This window comes from Belonocnema kinseyi, chromosome 8, assembly GCF_010883055.1.
Source record: "Belonocnema kinseyi isolate 2016_QV_RU_SX_M_011 chromosome 8, B_treatae_v1, whole genome shotgun sequence".
NCBI classification, from domain to species: Eukaryota; Metazoa; Arthropoda; class Insecta; order Hymenoptera; family Cynipidae; genus Belonocnema; species Belonocnema kinseyi.
In genome coordinates this window covers 103358092-103377832 of record NC_046664.1, presented here as the reverse complement: position 1 = coordinate 103377832, position 19741 = coordinate 103358092, and the positions used below count along the sequence as shown (strand labels likewise).

At 34.7% G+C, this 19741-nt stretch overlaps 1 protein-coding gene across 1 annotated transcript in view; it reads left to right on the top strand.

The window, feature by feature from the left end:
- LOC117178629 (gonadotropin-releasing hormone II receptor-like) overlaps nt 1–19741 on the top strand; it is a 114082-nt gene that overhangs the window by 88560 nt on the left and 5781 nt on the right. The gene's annotated exons all lie outside the window — the stretch shown is intronic.

The following is a 19741-nucleotide window of genomic DNA, read 5'->3' as shown; positions in this document are numbered from 1 at the left end:
GTTATTTACTTAAATAGCACGAGAATTCTGGATCAATCTGAAAAATCTCTATCCCTTCCACACACTACTTCTTTCCCCTACCGAGTGAGTCACGCCTACCCCTAAAGGGAAATAGCTTAATGGTGTAACATATATATGCTAGTATAGTGAGAGTAGTATGATAGTATAGTGGCAAGTTTCCCCGCCTGTGGCGCAGGAGATCAGGGTTTGATATTCCCCGCCGAAAAGACTTTCAGTTTCGGTTTCGATTTTTTTGGAATCAAACCGAAGGGCCTATGATAAAGTTACCGAACGCGTCCTGGGCTTGCGGATAGAGGATCCCTGTACCAAGGTTTTCTGCTGAATATGGTTACCATAATTAATAAGCAGTGCTGAAATAATTTAGATTAAAACACGATGACGAACCGGCGAAATTCCCACATTAAGTAGCCTAACAGCGCAAATGCACACTGAATGGTATCAGAAACACAGAGCTTCAGCTCATTTCGCATCAGTAATTGTGAAATCAACGTGCCTACCTCTTAAAAACTAGATATGTACGCGGAGCGCTTCCTCAACCGTTTTATGAACAAGCTAACGACGAAGATGAGGAAGCGACACACTCAGAAAAATGTTTGTTTGAATCAAACAAATTTTGTTTGAACTAAACAAATTATTTCTTTAATATGGGGTCCAACAAATGTTTGCTTAATTCGAATACATTTTTTGTTTATTCTTATTTGTTTGGTTCAAATACATTTTTGGTTTGTTTGAATAAATCTCTTGTTTAAAATAATTAAAGCTCTAGTTCACATTGAATATATATTTTTTCAATTAATTATAGACTTTGTTAAAGTGAAGTAAATCTTTTTTTTTACACTTAACCTCAAAATTCAGCATTCTTTATAAAAATAATGTATGAGCTCGATAATATGTTTATTCTTAATCATAATTATCGTTGTGTAGGTAAAACCAGAAACACGTATTCATTCCGAAGCATAATTCTGGTTAATTGTTAACTCTGTGTGTCTCATTTCTGAATAAAACAATCATAAATTAAAATAATGAGATATGAACCAGAGTTAGACATTTGAATTGAATGTATGTATAAGTGCTCCTACTTTTAATTATACAATGATAATTATAATAGAAAAAAAACATGATTGATGTCAAAAATCATCTTTATAAAGAAAGAAAGTTAGTATTGAAAAATACTTACATTCGAAATCTTTAATTATGACCAAAGTAAACGCCGTACAATTCAAGTAATTCCTAAACTAGAGATATTTCGTCCATTTTTCAATTAATTTAAGATTTTACAGTGAATCGGAACCTTCAGAATAATACAACACTGAAAAAATACCAATGCCATCAAATAAATCACATGATAAATTAATTCATATTCTAGGTTAGTTACTTAGAAACCATCGGCAGTGCTTTACCATGGCTAGCGGCACTTTGTAGTACTGCTTTGTACTGTATTTTTTGTTTGAATCAAACAAATATTTTTATGAATTCGAATAAACATATTTTAAACAAATGCATTGTTTAATAAAAGTCTATGTTTTCTTTAAATCAAACAAATTGTACTAAAAAAATTATTTGTTTCAATCAATAAGGCAAATAATTTCCATTTCTTAAAATTAAATACAACTTTTTTTAATTGAGGCAAAAAATTTGTCAGATTCTATTATATGAATTCAAACAAATTTTGTTGTTTGATTCAAATAAACATTTTTCTGAGTGCATTGAGACCAACCGCGGAAAGCAGCGCCTTCTGAGAGATGATAGTGACTTCAGAACGAGGAGGAACATTAACATACAGGTTCCTCCTAAACCCCCAAAATTTGGCTGAAATGGATGTCTCCATTCCTAAGGATATCTCGGAGGATTACGACGTCCGGGCCATCAATTATTCAGTTTATGGTGCTGCGAGAGCTTTAGCTGATACAAATCGAAGGCTAAAGTGGAGGATAGATCTGAAGACTAATAGAAGCTTGCAACAACTGAACAAGAAGATTAGATAGGCACGACAGAATGCGTCCTGTGTTCAGTGTGTGATTGACTTCACACGGAAAATTCCATATTGCTAGGGTAGCAATATTAGAGATGTCGCAAGGTTATGTTTTCGTTGTCAACATGATACAAATAGGAAGTATACACGTAGCCCTCAGACAGCACTACACACTTACTATAAAACGCTGTGTCGATATCAGAGCGACAAACTTCGCTAGGATCGCGAAACACTGCATAAGGATCTCAACTATAAGGATTAAAAAGTTATGAGAAAGACATATGTATTTACGTAAAAAGTGCATTTTGATAGTAATTGGAAACTTACCTTTGAAAACATCGATGTATTTTTCAAATCTCCAATCGATTAATTTTTTCCCACCCACGCATCCATTATTAACTGAAATTAAATTCACTGGAACATCACCATGTCAGAATGAGGCAAGATTTGAGGATATGCGAAAATGTACCTGCGCAGATAGTCAGCGTAACCTTATATATATTCGGATATTTACGTATAACTAATCGGCATTTGTAAGTTATAACGCTTATAAGACAATTAAAATTTTGAACGCAATGGGGGGGATTCGAAGGCATAAACCTTAACACACAAGTTATTATCTTAACTAAATTATCTTAATCACTACACTATTAAACGAGTTGCGGTCTGCAAAATAATTTTGAAGTGCATTTGTAATGGAGGGTGGCGAACTCTGGAACGACTTATGAATACGCGCCCATGCCATTGCGGTACATAACAACAGCCCGTGCAGAAATTGCCCAACTTATTCTCGAGTTCCGATCTGAACCAGATCGGATTTTCCACATGTGGCCCCAAGGGGGGAGATGATGTGGCTCGCGTCAGAACCACGTCGGGTTAGGTTAGACAAGATTATGTCAAGTTTTATGTTATCGTCGTGATATTGTTTTTCTTTCATAGAACTTAAAATGCCAAAAGCAAATAGTAGATTGTAAGTTCGGAATCACAGAATTGTTGATAAGATTTCTTTTATCCGCAATGAAGGTAAAGTTAGGCTTTAATTCGCTAGAATCACTATCACAATTCATTTTTAGCTTCTGAAGATTTGCAGCAATGTCTTCGAGAAAGCGTCGTCATTTTCAGCGCATTTACTATTTATGTGAATAAAAAAATGTTTTCCAGCTTTTTAGAATTTTATATTTTGTTGTTGATATTCTGAAAATAGAGATTACCTTATATCAAATGTATGAATTTCCGGATTAGTAACATTATATATGAAATGCTTTTTATATTTTCTCGAACATAACCTCACTTTTTAAATGTCACTCTATGTGCCCTATGTGCATTAGTAAAACAAAAATCATTCCAAAAGAATATTGAGAAGATTAAAAAATAATATTTTTCTTCGAAATACAAACTCTTATCAATAAATTAAAGCAATACAAACAGATAATGTGATGTATAATATTGAAAATGAGATAATGTTTAATGATATATAATGTAGAATATTGAACAATTGAAGTTTTGTAGAATGCAAAGTTGAAAAATATTAATATAAAAACTTTTGAAATTTTACTAATTATAGAAATAAAAAATTAAAGGGGTGATATCTGGGTCAGATCGGGTCTACATTTTGGATGCCCAGATCTGGGCCCGATCGGGTAGGACGTTTCATTTACGGTCTGGCTCTAGACAGATTACCCTATTGGGGCTCGACCGGCGCCACTTCAAAATTTCTGCACGAGAGTTCTCGCATTTACCTCATATCTATATAAGTCAGCTGAAACAGTTACGGACAAGAAACACGTCTTGCAGTTTATAATGTTCAGGTTACAATTCTTGATAAGTAAATATTACATTTCTCTTTTCTGTGTGCATAGACGTTGCAACGCCACCGTAGTGTTGTCGCAGCTCCACCGTATGGGCGTTAGAGCCGGTGCACGCGAATTTCACACATGGTCATTGTCTGACCTGGAAGTCGGGGAACCCTCTTAATTTCCTTCCCGAATTGCGCACACGGCTCGAAAAGAATGATTATTCCCAACCCTACTTTCTATTTGTGCCGCTCCTGCTACTCTCAAACATTCTATTATTGAATTGATAGGCAGTTGGAAGAGACATATTGATGCAAAAAATACACCTTTTTTAAAACATTAAAATAGATTAAAATAGATTATTACATTAAATTTTCATATGAAAATTATATATACACCTATATATATTTTTTGAAAATGCATTATTATATTCGAGACTATTTGAAATACTGTGAAAATGTTGCATGAAACAATGTAACTTTTGGATTTTCCATTATTCTTTATGCTGTCAACATTTATTTTTTGATTTATCAAGAAAATTCCTAAAGTTGTTACGATAATTTTCTAGGACATTTAGAAATCACAGTATTTCCTCTCTTGCTATTTTTTCATATCGTCCGTTAATTGGCTTAAAAGGTTCATTGTCGTGTGTTTTTTGGAATTTTGAAAATGCTATTATTCTCGTAATTTTTAATTTTATGAAAAAAGTCATCAGATAAATTATTCTACTTTTTAAATACTGTGAATCACCGTACAGAAAATTCTTGAACTTTGAAAAAATGGTATCAAAAATACTCAAAGGGCGCTCACTTCTTGAATTTTTATCCATAATGGCTGGCTAACGAACTTTACCTTTAGTTTAGGGTCTCAAAACGTGGACATTTGACAAAAACTGGGGGGAGGGGCAGGTTTTTAAATTTTACACATGTCTAATACCTTCTCAGATGAGAATGTAAAAAATGTTTGTCTTATCATTTTTTTTCTATCTTGCATTGTTTGACCGCAAAATGCAATTTTTAATTTTTAATTAGTTATCGTGCGGTACAAATGTGAATTTTTCGAAAAAATTCAAAAGTTAATATGATGATCTTGTAGGGCTGTCGTAAAGTAACATTTTTCTTTTCAAATACTATGAACAACTGTACACAGAATTTTTGAATCTTGAAAAAATGTGTACTCTAAAATTTTTAAGATGGGCTTAATTTTAGTATTTTTATTCAAAATGTCTGACTAACGAACTTGGGGTTGAGCTTAGGACACTAAAAGAGTGTACCAAAAGCCAATCTAAAAGATTAATTTTTTTCAAAAGTTATCGTGCTTACAGACAGACACGGAGACATAAAGATAGACATAACGACATGCAGATAGACACAGTCGTAAAAACCTGTTTTTCGGATTCAGGGGATCTCAAAACGTGGAACTTCTGACAAAAACTAGGAAGGTCAAATTTTATACAAATCTAATACCTTCTCTGATGAGAATATAAAAATGATTTATTTGTTACGTATAATTTTTTGATAGTTCTGTGTTTAGTTTAAATCGTAAAAAATAGTATCAAAAACATGAAAAGTTAAATTTTGTGAAACACCACACACGAGACAAAAAAGAAATTAAAAGACAAAAGTAGTGATAAGAAAGAGCCCACGCAGCAGGCACATTTTTTTACTGTTAATGACGTTTTTCATAATTACAGCCAAAACTACGCATCCTATCGAAAAGTGGTTAATAAAAAATTTGTAGATCTTTTTCAAATGCACAATTTTTTTGTATTTATCTTTTACCGTAATTTGCACAGTTTGGTCGAAAAATGTAATTTTTGGATTTTTTATTATTTTGAATGCTGTCAAAAGTAGAATTTTTGACTTTTTAAAAAAATTCAAAAAGTTGTTATGATAATCTTGTAGGGCATTCAAAAAGCAACATTTTTCTTTTCCTTACTTTTTTCATATCGTGCGTTATTTGGCTTAAAATGTTCATTTTCATGTGGTTTTTGGAATTTTGTAAATGCTATAACTCTGGTAATTTTGGATTTTTTAAAGAAAGTCATAAGGATAAATTGTTCAAATTTTTGAATACTATGAATAACCATACATAGAATTTTTGAATTTTGAGAAAAGTTGTCTAAAAAATTTTCAAAATACGCTCACTTTTCGAATTTGTATCCAAAATAACTGGGTAACGAACTTGACCTTTACTTTAGGACACTCAAAGAGCATACTAAAGGCCAATCCAATCTGTCAATTCTTTCGCAAGTTATCGGACTGACAAACTAAAAATCTACAGACACACAGATTTACACACACACACACAGTTACATTCGTGAAAACCTGTTTTTGGGATTCAGGGGGTCTCAAAACGTGGACATTTGACAAAAACGGGGGGGGGGGGGGGTCAAATTTTACACAAATCTAATACCTTCTCTTGATGAGAATGTAAAAATAATATTGTTTTGTGGTTTATAATTGATATAATGTATAATCAAGAAAACGGAATAATATATGAAATATATTATTTTATTTATTATTTTTCCAGCAAAAGATGTATTAAATCAAATTTTTAAATTATGTTTGCCTGAGTATATTTTGTTTCGCTTACTACCATTAATAAAAAGAGAATTTTTATAAAATTGTTTTCATTCTTATTTTAGTTTTAGAATCCTAATTAAGAATTAATCATACATAATTCTTTTTCATATCTGTTATTTTAAGATATCCTTTTACTTTTATTTGCCTCTCAAATTTTTACAAGATAGGATTGTGCTAGATTCCCAGCTTGCGCTAGATCAGCTACATTCTGCTAGATACTAGATAACTAGATTACTTCTTAGAAAAAGGGCCTGTGTGCGCAATTCATGATGGCCGAAAACTACTTGCTTTTTTCCTGTGCACAATTCAGGACTTGAATTTTATGGATAGTGGATCGTATGCGCAATTTAAGTGCAGCCGTTAAAGCGATGCACTTTCTGTGGCTGCCGTAGAGTTACGTATACTGCTTCTATAGCGGAACTATATCGTTACTGAGGTTATTTTGAGAGTTTCACTGTATTAGCTTTTTGATATCGTTTTAATAGTAATATATATACCTCACATAGGATTTTCAAAAATCAATAAGACTGTAGCGCTGTCACAGAAATATGGATTTCTCCGTGCACAGCATCTTGTAGACACCTCTTCAATATGCCCCTCGTTTCTGTCAAAATCCGCCCAAACCTAAAGAGGTAGAGACTTTTTGGAGAAATTTATAATAGATCCCGAAAACACTGGAGTTGAAAGAAGATACTGATAATATCATCTGCTTCAACGATTTTTTCGAAAATCTCATAACATTAGAGGAGGAATTTTTTTTCACTGCTAAGGCGAAGGATAAGGAGGAGAGGTATCAACAGCTCAAAAGGGAGCTGCAATGACTGTACCCAAAATATTCGGTTAAAGTAATTATTCTTGTATTCGGTGCTCTCGGAAGTGCAGTGCTATCACTGGTTCCTACCCTTGAAGCCATACTAGCGTGCCAACAATATGCTAAGGCACTTGCTTCATGTCATCAAGACACACGTAGTTTTCGCCGGCCTGTCAGTGTGATTTGATCGTGCCCTGTGAGCACCTATCTCACGGTCGTGAGCCATGTCTGTAAGTGTGATTTAGAGCGGTTCTATTGGGAGCCTGTGTCACTTTCAGACGACGTTTGCTCCCAGTAGGACCATGCTTTAGTTGTTTAACCATTTTTTTAAACTATATGTATGACAAAGCCACTGAAAGCGTCCTCGGGTTACGGATAGAGGGTCCCCGTACCAAGGGCTTCTCTGTCGGATATGGTCGCAATAATTAATAATGAGTTACGTCCAGGGATGGTCCCGGCGGAATAACCCCTAAGCGGAGGCGTAATAATCGTGTCGAAAGCTGAATGGCACCTGGGCGAATTGTCTTAAACGGTGACTCTGGGATACCGGGTAACCTCTCAGAGAATGCCGCCTTATGCTTGCATGCGGGGTTCTACAAAGGATGGACGAACTCTTTCCCCAACCGCTCTTCAGAACAACAATGGCACTAACAAATCAAAAAAAAGTCGTAGGTACGATTCAAAACGATTGAACGTGCAGAGCACCTGACATTGCGTCAGCAAACAGTGCCGATCGCATCAGTCTCTTCGAAATCAAGCCGACTACCTTTGAAAAAAGGGATATGTACGCGGTGCGCTTCACTAACTGCTGTTTGAATAAGCTGCATACGGAGTGGAGGAAGCAAAATTAAGAACAATCGTGCACAGCAGGCACCTTCTCACAGAAGATCGTGACTTTAGGACAAAGAGGAACATTGACCTCCAGGTTCCTCCTTAGCCCCAACGTCTAGCAAAAATTGATTCCTTTCTTCGTGAGGACATCTCGGAGGAGTTCAACCTTTGGACCATCAATTGTTCATTTTATAGTGCTGTGAGAGCTTTGGTGGATTCAAATCTAAGGCCAAAACCGACGATGCACCAAAAGACCAAACGGTGCTTGCATCAACTGAACAAGAAGATTTGATGGACAAGAAAGAATGCGTCCCATGTGTGGCGTGTGAGTAACAAAATAACATCTGGCAGCAATTTCAAGGAAAGGGTTCGATAGTTTATCCAAGAGCTGAGGACCTACCAATACACATTGAACAAGTCCAAGCTAATAACAATCAGCATATTGTTGATAAAATACGGGTGATACCTAACGCAAGGAGGAAAATACAGAAAAGAAGAGATGGATCATGGATGATCAACTGTTTCTCACTGACTAATCGCGTCTCTTTAGCGCCCACCCTGTTCCTGTCAAAAATTCACCTAAAATTAACGAGGTAGAGACTTTTAGATGAGATATATACAAGATTCCGAAAACACTGGAGCTGAAAGAAGATACTGATAATATCATTCGCTTCGAGAAGTTTTGCGATAACCTCATAAAGTCTGAGGAGGCATGTCCATTAATCACTGCCGATGGGATAAAGAAAGCACTTAGGGGTACAAAGAAATTTTCGGTTGCATAAATAGATGGTATCAAGAATTTCTGGTGGAAGAAGTCCACTTCTACACACCAAAACCTGGTCCGCATAATTACCTCATATTTAAAGTCTACCGAAAAAAGGCAACTTGTCCAACCCAGAGAATTACAGGGCAATAACTTGTTTCAATACGCTACATAGAATCTTTACAGCTGTCCTAAACAACAAGATTGTTTGATGAATTGAGTTTGCGTGGAAAAAGATGTATGAACAACGTGGCTCGAAAAAAGGTGTAGCAGGCTGCCGAGAGAACCTGTTAATTCACAGGTGCACCTGAAAAGACGCAGTAGCCCATCAGCGCGTCGTGCCAAACTGTCTGGATTGACTACTAGAATGTTTTCGATTTATCCTTTCATAGACTTATAAGTTGTTTGTTGGAAAGCTTGGCGGTACGTTCACACATAAAGAGATGCATAGAGATATTGATGCCTCTTTGGAAAACTGGATCTACTATTTCATCTCGAAATTATCCTGCGACAACAAACAACGCCACCTTCCCGATGGGCGTCTTTCAGGGCCTTGGCATGAGCCCTCTGCTCTTTCACATCACACTTCTGTCTCCATCTGTCGCATTACGAAATTCACTGACTACCTCTGCTGCGACATTAATTATCGCGAGCATAAGGCAACTCATGTATTTTATATAGATAATCTAAAGATATATGCTCCTGGCACAAGCAAACTTTCAATTGCTTTAAATATCGTCAAGAAGTACACAGGAGAGATTGGTACGGACTTTGGCGGAAGATTCTCATTAATATGCAGTTGGTTAAAAAAACTATTACGTTCGATAACAACGTAGCAGTTTTCAGCATTCTCAGAAATTTTGCCTTTGACTAATTCGAATAATTCCTTTCGGATTAAACAAATTCGCTGTTTTGTATCTCCATGATCAGTATCTGGAAAAGTAACGTTATTAAAATTTCAAGAGAGTTATGTTATATCACTGAAAATTCTTCTACGTTAAAAATATTCATAATATTTTATAATATATAAAATTACTTGATGAAATAACGTTATTAATATCCGATTATTTACTATCATTATATCTCATATATCACTGAATCTTTATTTAATGGTATAAAATATGACAAATTTTGTTTGATTATTAAGTCGATATTTTATTGTCGTTTAAACAATAGGTTCTTTTGATGAACAGATGTCTGTTTATACCGTTAGTTGAAGCTAAAAGAACAGTGAAATAACAAAAGTTTACGATGTTACGGTATGAATAACGTGCACTGTACAAGGAGCATTTCAGAGCGCATCTGTACAATCTATCTGAAATAATGTCAGAAGACCAAACGGGCAACTTTGGGCTGCTAATTTTTAAATATGTTTCACGTGAATGTGTAATTTTCCATTGGGAATTGAAAACAGGTTTCGCGCTGGCAAGACTTTTTTCTAAATTCTATTTTCATTAACGTGAATTAATATAAGAATTCAAAAACCGAAGTAAATTGTTTATTAATTTCTTACTTTTATCTTTATCATATCTATTTATGTTACGCTATTTTTTAAGTACTTACATTCACTAGAACAATCCATATTGTTTCGTTGGAATTGATCACTCCATTGAAAAACAATGCACTTTTGAAGAACTGCTTTTATCACTCGCGAAGCGCGCATTTCGATGCGTTCGACGTGTGTAAACAAGAAAGGAAGAAACAGACTTAGGCAAGCACGTGTCCTTAGATACCGTTCCCGATCAATGCTAAAGGTACCACTGCACTTATTTGAATCTTTAAATGTACTTTTAAAAAAACTTTTTTTTGCATTATGTGCAGCTTTTTGGGAATTTGGCAACTGTGCGCTGGTAGATTAGCTTCAAAGTTGACAAGGTCGAAACAACTGCCCAAGCGCAGCCAAATCGCTGCGGTGCGCCATACACGAATCTCATATTTCAAATCTTATTTTCTCTAGTTCTTGATATTTCTCATTTATACGATTCTATTTCGTGTTACTTTAGTTCTAGTGCAGTATTTGAGTTTTCAAAGAAAAAAATCCTGATATCGGTCGCAGATTTTTTCAACAAGTAAACACAAGTTCGCAATAGTATACTTTACTGTGTTATCAGTTCTATATTGTGATATTGCGTTGTGATGTTAAATTAAAGCGTAAATTTTTATGTTGTGTTATTGGTGACGTACCATGTTATTCCAATCACATTCCTTGAATTTTGAAAGAAAGACTGAATTTACTTTTGAAAAGTCTCATAATTTTTCTTATTTTCAAATTATGTTTTTATATAGTTGAAAAAGTTTTGAATAAAATTTATCCGTTTCGCCCAATATTTATAGTTGTGTACCTAATGTGTGTTTTATTAATATGCAAAGTCAATTATTAATGATTTATACATACACTTATACAATAGAAAAGTGATATATTGAGGCGGCCAGATTGCCATCATGCGCCCAACGTTACAATGAGTCCAAATGGCGCGCCCGCCCGAAGGTTAACGTTTAGAATATCTGTATGTAAGTTAACTGAAATCTATCGAAATTTGTATATAAAAATAGACTCAAGAATATGTCGTTCATATGTGATTTTTTCAGTAGCTAATATTTTAATATTTTTTAAATCAAAATCAAAGTAATAATTAAAATCCCAAGAATATTGTAGCAAACCTGTGTTAAAATTCCTAACTTCACAATCTCTTTTGTTTTCAGCAAAATCCCAGTCTTTCTTCCATAGCAAATAATTATCTGAAGTATTTGTGGTTTTAAAATGAACATTGATGTTAAAATTTTAAAGTAAATTCCTTCACCGTTCAGATTCACCCTGATTGTAAGGTACTGTAACAATTAATTTAAATCTGTTGTAAGTATCACGCCATTTTTTTATCAGTTTAATTACTCTTATTGTAAATCTCATGAATGCGTTCTGTAATAATGTCGTTAACTAACTTAAGTGGATATTCATTATATACAAAAGTTGTTTTTAATTGATTTAAATTTTCTCATTTTGATAACACTTAATTAAACAGATCTATCTACTAAATCTTTTATTAAGCCAATTTTGTGACAAAATAAATGGTGTGAATTATCGTTTAAGTATCTACCAGACCAAGAAGGTTTTTTGTACCAATTTGTTAATAAATCACCATGTGGAATTTTTATAATTTGCAAATCAATATCCATGCTTAAAATGACAGGTTGAAATCCAATAGAAACCGAAAAGGAACTGGTTACATACCCTTTCGGTCCTTACCCTGTTCTGTACGGTTTTTATTTGGTCTTAATTTAATTATGTGAGATCTATCTGGGTCTACCCGGTCCTTATCCGGGAAATGGTATTAAAAAATAAGTTATTTAAATATTCTTCCCGCGCCTACCAGGTTTTTATCTGGTTAATCGAAACAAAATGAAAATAATAATCGTATAAAACTAGATTTCTACCCGGATCCTATCCGGTCTCTATATGGCAATCGACGCTGGTGAATCGCGTTATGATGAAAGTGTACTGGCTACCTGGTGCTATCCGGTTTCTATATGGCATATGGAACCAGAAATTAAAATAAGGATTTACTTTTTTTCCCGGTTCCTATCCGGTCTCTCTAAGGCACATGACCACTTGTAAATTTTTTAGCTCATTACTACAATCACTGAATCTAACGATCTGGATCGTCACACAGACAAGGAAATAATTTAATTTATTCAAAAAATTCTACTTATTATTAGTCATATGCGAGTAAAAATTTAGTGAAAAGTTGGAAACAGTGTATTAAAACAAATAGTGAAAGACAACTAATGTTTGATGAAAATGTTTACTAAAGTAGATTAATGACAAATTTCTTCATTATCTTTACATATTACTCCTCTCATTAGTTGGTATTATTTATAATCGAAATACTATACATATTTCTATAAAGTTCTCACTAAAGATAATCAATTTTTTAAATTCTTGGCTGACCCACATATCAGCCAGATAGGTTTCCAATAGGATCGGATAAAAAAAGGTTTGCGTTCCTGATATAAACCGGAGAGAAATTTTACAGGTTCCCGGGTGCAAACCAGATGATACAGGTTCCGGATAGGACTCACGTAGCAACCGAGTACAAATAGATTCCGGTCAAGTGCCGAATACAAACCAGCGACAAGATCCGGGCACGTTTCGGAAAGAAAACATATAAGTACCGGGTAGAAGTATTTTGAGGAACAGGATAAGTGTCAGGTAGAAACTGGGTTCAGATATTTTGCGATTCCAGATAGAACCCGGTCAAGCTTCGGATACAAACAGGGGACAGAAATCGTGTCAGATTCCTATAGTGCCAAATAACTATCAAAAATAGTATTTTTAAGGATCCGGATACAAACTGGGTTAAACCCTTAAAGATTCTGGATAGGGCCCATATAGAAGCCGGAGATAAAAATATCAATCGAGATAGAATCCGATCAAGGGCCGGGAATAAACCGGGGACAATATCCGGGTATGCTTCGGATAGACTTCATCTAAATACCGGGTAAAAGTTTTAAAAACCGTATAAGACCCATGTGGAAATCCGGTAGATGTTATCTGATCCCAGATAGAACCCAGTCATGTGCCGGGTATAAACCAGGTCTAATCCGGACTAAAAACCGGATACAAATCTTGAACGTCCCAGATGAGGGCCATATAAAAGCCGGAGATAAAAATATCAATCCAGATAGAATCCGATCAAGGGCCGGGTATAAACCGGGGATAAGATCCGGGTACGTTTCGGATAGATATCACTTAAATACCGGGTAGAAATTTTAAGGAACCGTATAAGACCCATGTAGAAATCCGGTAAATTTTATCTTATCCTAAATAGAACCCACTCATGTGCCGGGTCTAAACCAGGTCCAATCTCGACTTCAAACCGGATAAAAATCTTGAAGGTCCCGGATGGGTCATATAGACGCCGGAGATAAAAGTACCAATCCAGATAGAATCCGATCAAGGACCGAGTATACCCCGGGGACAATACCCGTGTTTAATTCCAATAGCGCCAAATAATAATCAACTTCCATCCGGTTCTTATCTGGGTTACATCAGTCAATTTAAGCAGGGATAGTCAATAATATTATCAATTTTGCATTCATGGGTGAAATTTATACAGCCTTCAATACTATTAAATGCATTTAAGAAAACTTCAATCTTGTCGGTTCTGAGTAAATGCACGCAAACTTTCACAGAAATGTAAAAAGTCAGTCCTTGTCAAAGGAGCGAACTTTTTCTTTCCTCATATCATCAGTGATTAATTCAAGTACAGAGGGGTCCATTTCCGCATGCCAGCATGGTGTCATTTCCACCTTAGTGTACCGTGACCCCATTTTATATCAAGAAGTTCCCAGCGATTGGTGCAAAGCATTTCAGGCAAACACTAAGTACCTAGAACACATTATATCAGGGTGTCTCATTCATACAGGAACGACGTATGTCACATACATAATTGCCCTCCCAAACGCTTCGAGGGAGATAGTCAATTGAAAAGGATGAGAGGTGTCAAGACCTTAAAAGTGAGCTGTCACGCCTGCACTTAAAATATTCGGTTAAAGTAACTGTCACTGTGGTCGGTGCTCTAAGAGATATAAAGCTGTCCCTGGTTTGTAACCTCAAAGCCATCTCCGCGTGCCAAAAACATGCTAGGAAATTTGTGAGATGGATTTAGAGGGCTGTTATTCTTGGGTTGCATCGTGTTCTCAAGACAAATGAGGGTTTCTCATATACCGGTGTCATTTTTAGATGATAGTTGGTCATAGTGTGACCCTGCGGTGTTTGTTTAAACCTTTTTTAATTTGTTTATACATATATTAATAGAAATTAAGTTAAGAAGTTAGATATTTTTGACATTCAATTAAATCTGTGCTTAAACGAATAAACAACTTTTGTTAAGATTTATCTGTATGATAAGATATTCATAGTATTTGTTGATTTCAAATGGGTCCGTGCATTTCGGTACATACCTCTCTTTATACCTTGTGAGATAGACAAAGACGTGTGATCGAATTCGAATCGAAGGTTTCGAAACCGTTCTATCTTATAAGGTAGAAAGAGAAGGTCGGTGTTCGAACGACAAGTCATGCTTATCGTTTTGAAACTACCAACCCCAAAATTACCAAACCCACAGTTTTTTTGTAATACAACAAATAATAGTGATTTTTTCGCTAAAATAGTAAGAAATAAATTCTTTCATAGATGAAAAGGGTTCTAAAAATTATTACATTTACAACTTCAATTGTCTGTCGAATACTACGAAGTAATAAAAAAATCTGTATACATCGTAAATTGCTATTAACTCTGGAATGATCCACCGGAGTAATGCGCTACCCCATTCAAAGTTCAAGGTACGCTTCTGACTAAGGGCATGTGGAGTTTGGTATGGGACCCTGACCATAATTCACTTCAACTATTCGGCAATCGACTTTGGTCAACGAGCGAGATCACCTGTGTTTTGTGTGAGTTCTGTGCGGACTTGAATATCGTTTGGTGTAGCGCATTACCGCAGTGGACGGTTTAAGTTCGAGAATTGTATCAATAATTTATCGGACAAATGGCAAAAATCTTTTAAAATATTAGTAAAACTGATTATTGAAATTCAGACTTATTATAAATAATCCAAAATGTTTATGAATACTAAAAAATGAGGAAATCATACTTACAATATGGCTATTCATTCTCCAGCGGAGCAATTAGAGCATAGGGCCGTTTTGTTCTCTAATTGCTTCGCTGTAGAATGAATAGCTAATTTCCTCTACTTCTTATGTTCAAATAATTAGACAGGCCTGCAAATGATGGGGTCACGTCAGTTGTTAGAATGTGGAGGGTCATTTCCGCAGTAATTTTTTACGTAGAATCCGACTCCGGGCTCAGAATTGAATTGACCCATCACGTCAGGATTTTAAGATATTTGAGGTTATGTACCAAAAAATGGCGTCTTTGTCTACTTTCGAGGTTATGTACAGAAGATACAACATTTTTTCCGATTTCAATAACTCTGAACAACCAGAAGTGCAAATTTTCAAGAGAAAATGCTTAGTACAAAGTGTCTGCCTCAAAGTATTTAAAGCAAATTCTCGAGAAATAATGGGACATATATCGTAATTTCAAATTGGCGTAACTTGGTAAAGAAAATTGACAATTGAACTCCGCGAACCTCAAATTAAAAAGAAAGAGCAGTACTATATGACACAGCTAAAGAAAAAATACAAAAACTGTTGTGTCTTCTATACATAGCCTTAAATGTAGCCAAAAACGGCATTTTTTGGATACATGACCTTTAAATATCTTAAAATCCTGACGTGATAGGCCAATTCTGACCCCGGACAACAAAGCCATGTTGGCCTGTGTTATGTTTTTTTAAAGAAAAAACAAAAGCGGCTTATATGTCCTTAAATTGTGACTATTCTTGGTTTGAAATCCGTTTTTTCTTTATAAATCGGTCATATTATTGAGAAACTACGTTATTTTCTATAAAAAACGTCAATTTTACGGATTTTTTAGGTCTTTTTTCATGTTTAACGAATTATTTAACATTTATACAAAAGTTAACAGAATATTATTATTACTATGGTTTTCTACATTAAAAAATGAAAAAATCCCATGCCTTAAAATTGTTATACTAAAAATAGAAAGCATTATGCCACGGTACAAGTTTGGGGTAGCGTACAACCCCAGTGGACGGTTAGAGAATGAGCCAGCTACGTGGATCGTTCTAGGGTTGAATTTAATTATATAGAGACATAGTTTTTTCCTATTTATGTAATACTTCTTTTTGTGCATATATTTTAGTTTAACATAATTTTTTAATATTTCTAAATCTTTTTTCTTTTGATGTGCAATCAGTACACATTGCTGTTATAAATTATTTCCACTACTATTTTCATATATACATTATTTCTCAAGTGTTCTCATGAAAAATTAAAATTTATCCGTTTGGATTGGAACATTGACAAATTATAGTCGTATTGGACGGAAGTTTATGGTAACAGTATATTCTGCACCAAGGCAGCGAGATATTTTTTTTACGGTCCAGCCTAAGTTTTTGTATATACCTGATACCGTGAACAAAATTCGCTGCATGGGTACAAGCGATACTTTATGTAAAATGTGTATGCTTTCGAGGTTTCTTAGGAAATTGTGTCTTAGACTTGAAGTTAATTTTTTGACTAGGCCGTTCAACTAGTACACCAACGACAAAGACCTACTTTGTAGCTTCAAATCACGCCGAGAAAATGAGGAAACCATTCTCGTGTTGGATACAAATATTTTTCACTTTGACAAATATATACCCTAGGGGAGGGGGAGGTTCAAATTGTGTACGAACACACTACCTGTTTTAGTCATTTGTAACTTTTTCAATAAAAAATGGTAAATATTTGTCCAAATGGCAAATATTTTTTCCATGAGCACTTAATCACTTGAAAAATAATGCTCCATGTACATATGTGGCATAATTTCTCAAGTGCACCCACCCTTAAACAAAAAGTGGGCTGATTGGGATGAAAAATGGGCCCACTATAGTCCAATCAGGTGGTTCTTCTTAAACAAAAAATGTATTTATTTTTACAGATATTTATTAAATTGGAAGGGTAGCATTTATAGGCTTTTGCTAGAAAGGCTTATTTTGTAACATTTCTAACTTCTTTCTGATGCCTCAACAAAAAATTGATCCCAAGTATTTTCGATAGATTTTTTTACCATTTTTCAGAAGGTCAAAAAAATGTAAACTTCAGCATTACTTTTGAAAATGAAAAATAAATTGGGCTTTTTTGAAATTATCACACGTTTCATCTTTTTAAATAATTTAGAAAGACAGCTGAGATTTTCTCCTAGAAGACCCCCAGTTTTCAGAGTGGCAAATTAATTCGTATTTGAGTATTGAAACGATGCATGTGGTAGGGGTCAAATTTTCGGTACAATCCATCGAAAATATTTGGGTGAAATTTTGTTTGACGCACCAGGAAAAAAGTTTGAAATGTTTAAATATAAGGTTTTGCATTAAGACCCAAAAAGTGTACCCCGATCACAATAACGGTTTCATTACTCTGGAGGAGCCTCGGCAGTCCATGCGAAGAATTATAGCCTAGCAAAGGAGTTGTTCATCTCCGGAGAGACGTAGGACCGGTACCTCTAAAGAAAAAGGTTTTCTCTGAGTACTTAAAGCTGTTACACTTGGTGGTTCGAAATCCACCTTAAACTGTAGATCCCACTACCAAGTAAGTGCGTGGGGGGTGTGTAAAGGAATAGGGAAGATGGTGCAAGAAAAATGTAAACCCTTAGGAGACATATTAGAAGCTTCCATTCCAAGAAACAAAGTGTTAAAATTTGAAAAAAATTAAACTTATTTTTGAATCTCAAAATTTATGGTGAAGTTTTAATTTTTCAATATTTTTTTGACCTTCCTTGAATATTAAAAGATTTTATCGAAAATATTTTAGATAAAAATTAGTTTCACGCTACAGGAAAAAGGCTAAAAATGTTTCAAAATTAGGATTAGGGATAATTCTACCTCCTCAACTTTAATAAATTTTTGTCCCAATAAATTAATTTTTTGTGTAAGAAGTACCGCCCAATAGGCCAATATGGCTAGCCCAACTTAAGGTCAGATCAGACAACTTTTAATTTAAGGGGTCGTTTACGTATGCGCCATAATTTTAAGCCCATTTTTCAGAATGGTTTGCAAAAAAACATGCACATGATAATGAAGAATGGTTTTTTGTCTTTTATTAACAGATCCTTAGAATACAGAAAATTGACACGAGGTTTTTTAAAAATTCTTAAATTTCTAAAAATAGCAGAGTTTTAAATAAAACATTTTTTTCCAGTTTTTTCAAAAAAGCTCTTCTCTAAACTTAGCGACATGTCTGCCGAATAAGTTCAGATAAGAAAATTCCCGCAATTCCAAGTAGTTTAGAAGAAGTCTTGCCAACACTTATAAAAAACATTTGGGAAAACACGTTTAAACATATATCACGGGATAAAACATGATTAGTAAAACTTACGATTCAAGCGGCTTTACCAGGACCGTAGAGTTCCCCTTCCTACTTAAGAAGATCACACTCGAAAAATACTATAAAAACTACCACTCATGATGCAAAAAGACCGATTTTTTTATATAAAGTAACGCCGCGAGTGCCTGACGCAGGGGCGTGTCAAAACGCCCAGAGTGGCCGCGAATGACGTTCCAGTACGCATTAACTAACGTGTATCTCTCATAATCCTTCATGGGGCAAATTTCTAACAGCATATTTTTAAATACCTATAGCATGAAAAAGTTAGATTCTAATAGTTGAAGTACCAGATTAAAATTCTGGTGTCATGAATTGTTTCTACAAACGTTTTAAATATATTAAAAATAATTAAATCTTGCGCCGTGTATTTCAGCGGGAAATTAAAAGTTTTAACTGCTTTTTCCACATACTTTACTTTGTCCCCTAAAGGGTTTACATTTTTCTTGTACCTTCTTCCGCTTTAGCCCCCACGACTATCGTCCCACTTTTCCAGAATTATTGTATTACGCCATTTTTATTTTTCAAAATTTATGTAGTGGGAAGCAATATGATGACCACCGTACCAGAGGATATGTGGCAAGCTGGTTGAAATGCAACATCCATCAATTAATTGTGAAATAATGACCTTCTTAAAAAGCGTTTTGGATTGATATCTAACACATGTATATTCTCTGACAATGATAAGCTTCGCCTTAAACAATGCACACATCAAAATCGCTTTGCAATCATAATTTATAGGGCATTTAAGTCAAAGTGCGGCACCAGATCCCACTCTTTTCTACACCTAAGAAATTATGCCCCATATATAAGGAATAGTAGAAATTATTTATATGAGTAACATCTGCTGATTGCACATTAAAAGTATGTAAAGTGAATCAGCAATATTTTTAATGATATATTTAAATTGAATGCCATTTTACGATTATAAGAAATTTTGTTATTGCTTTGTCGATATTA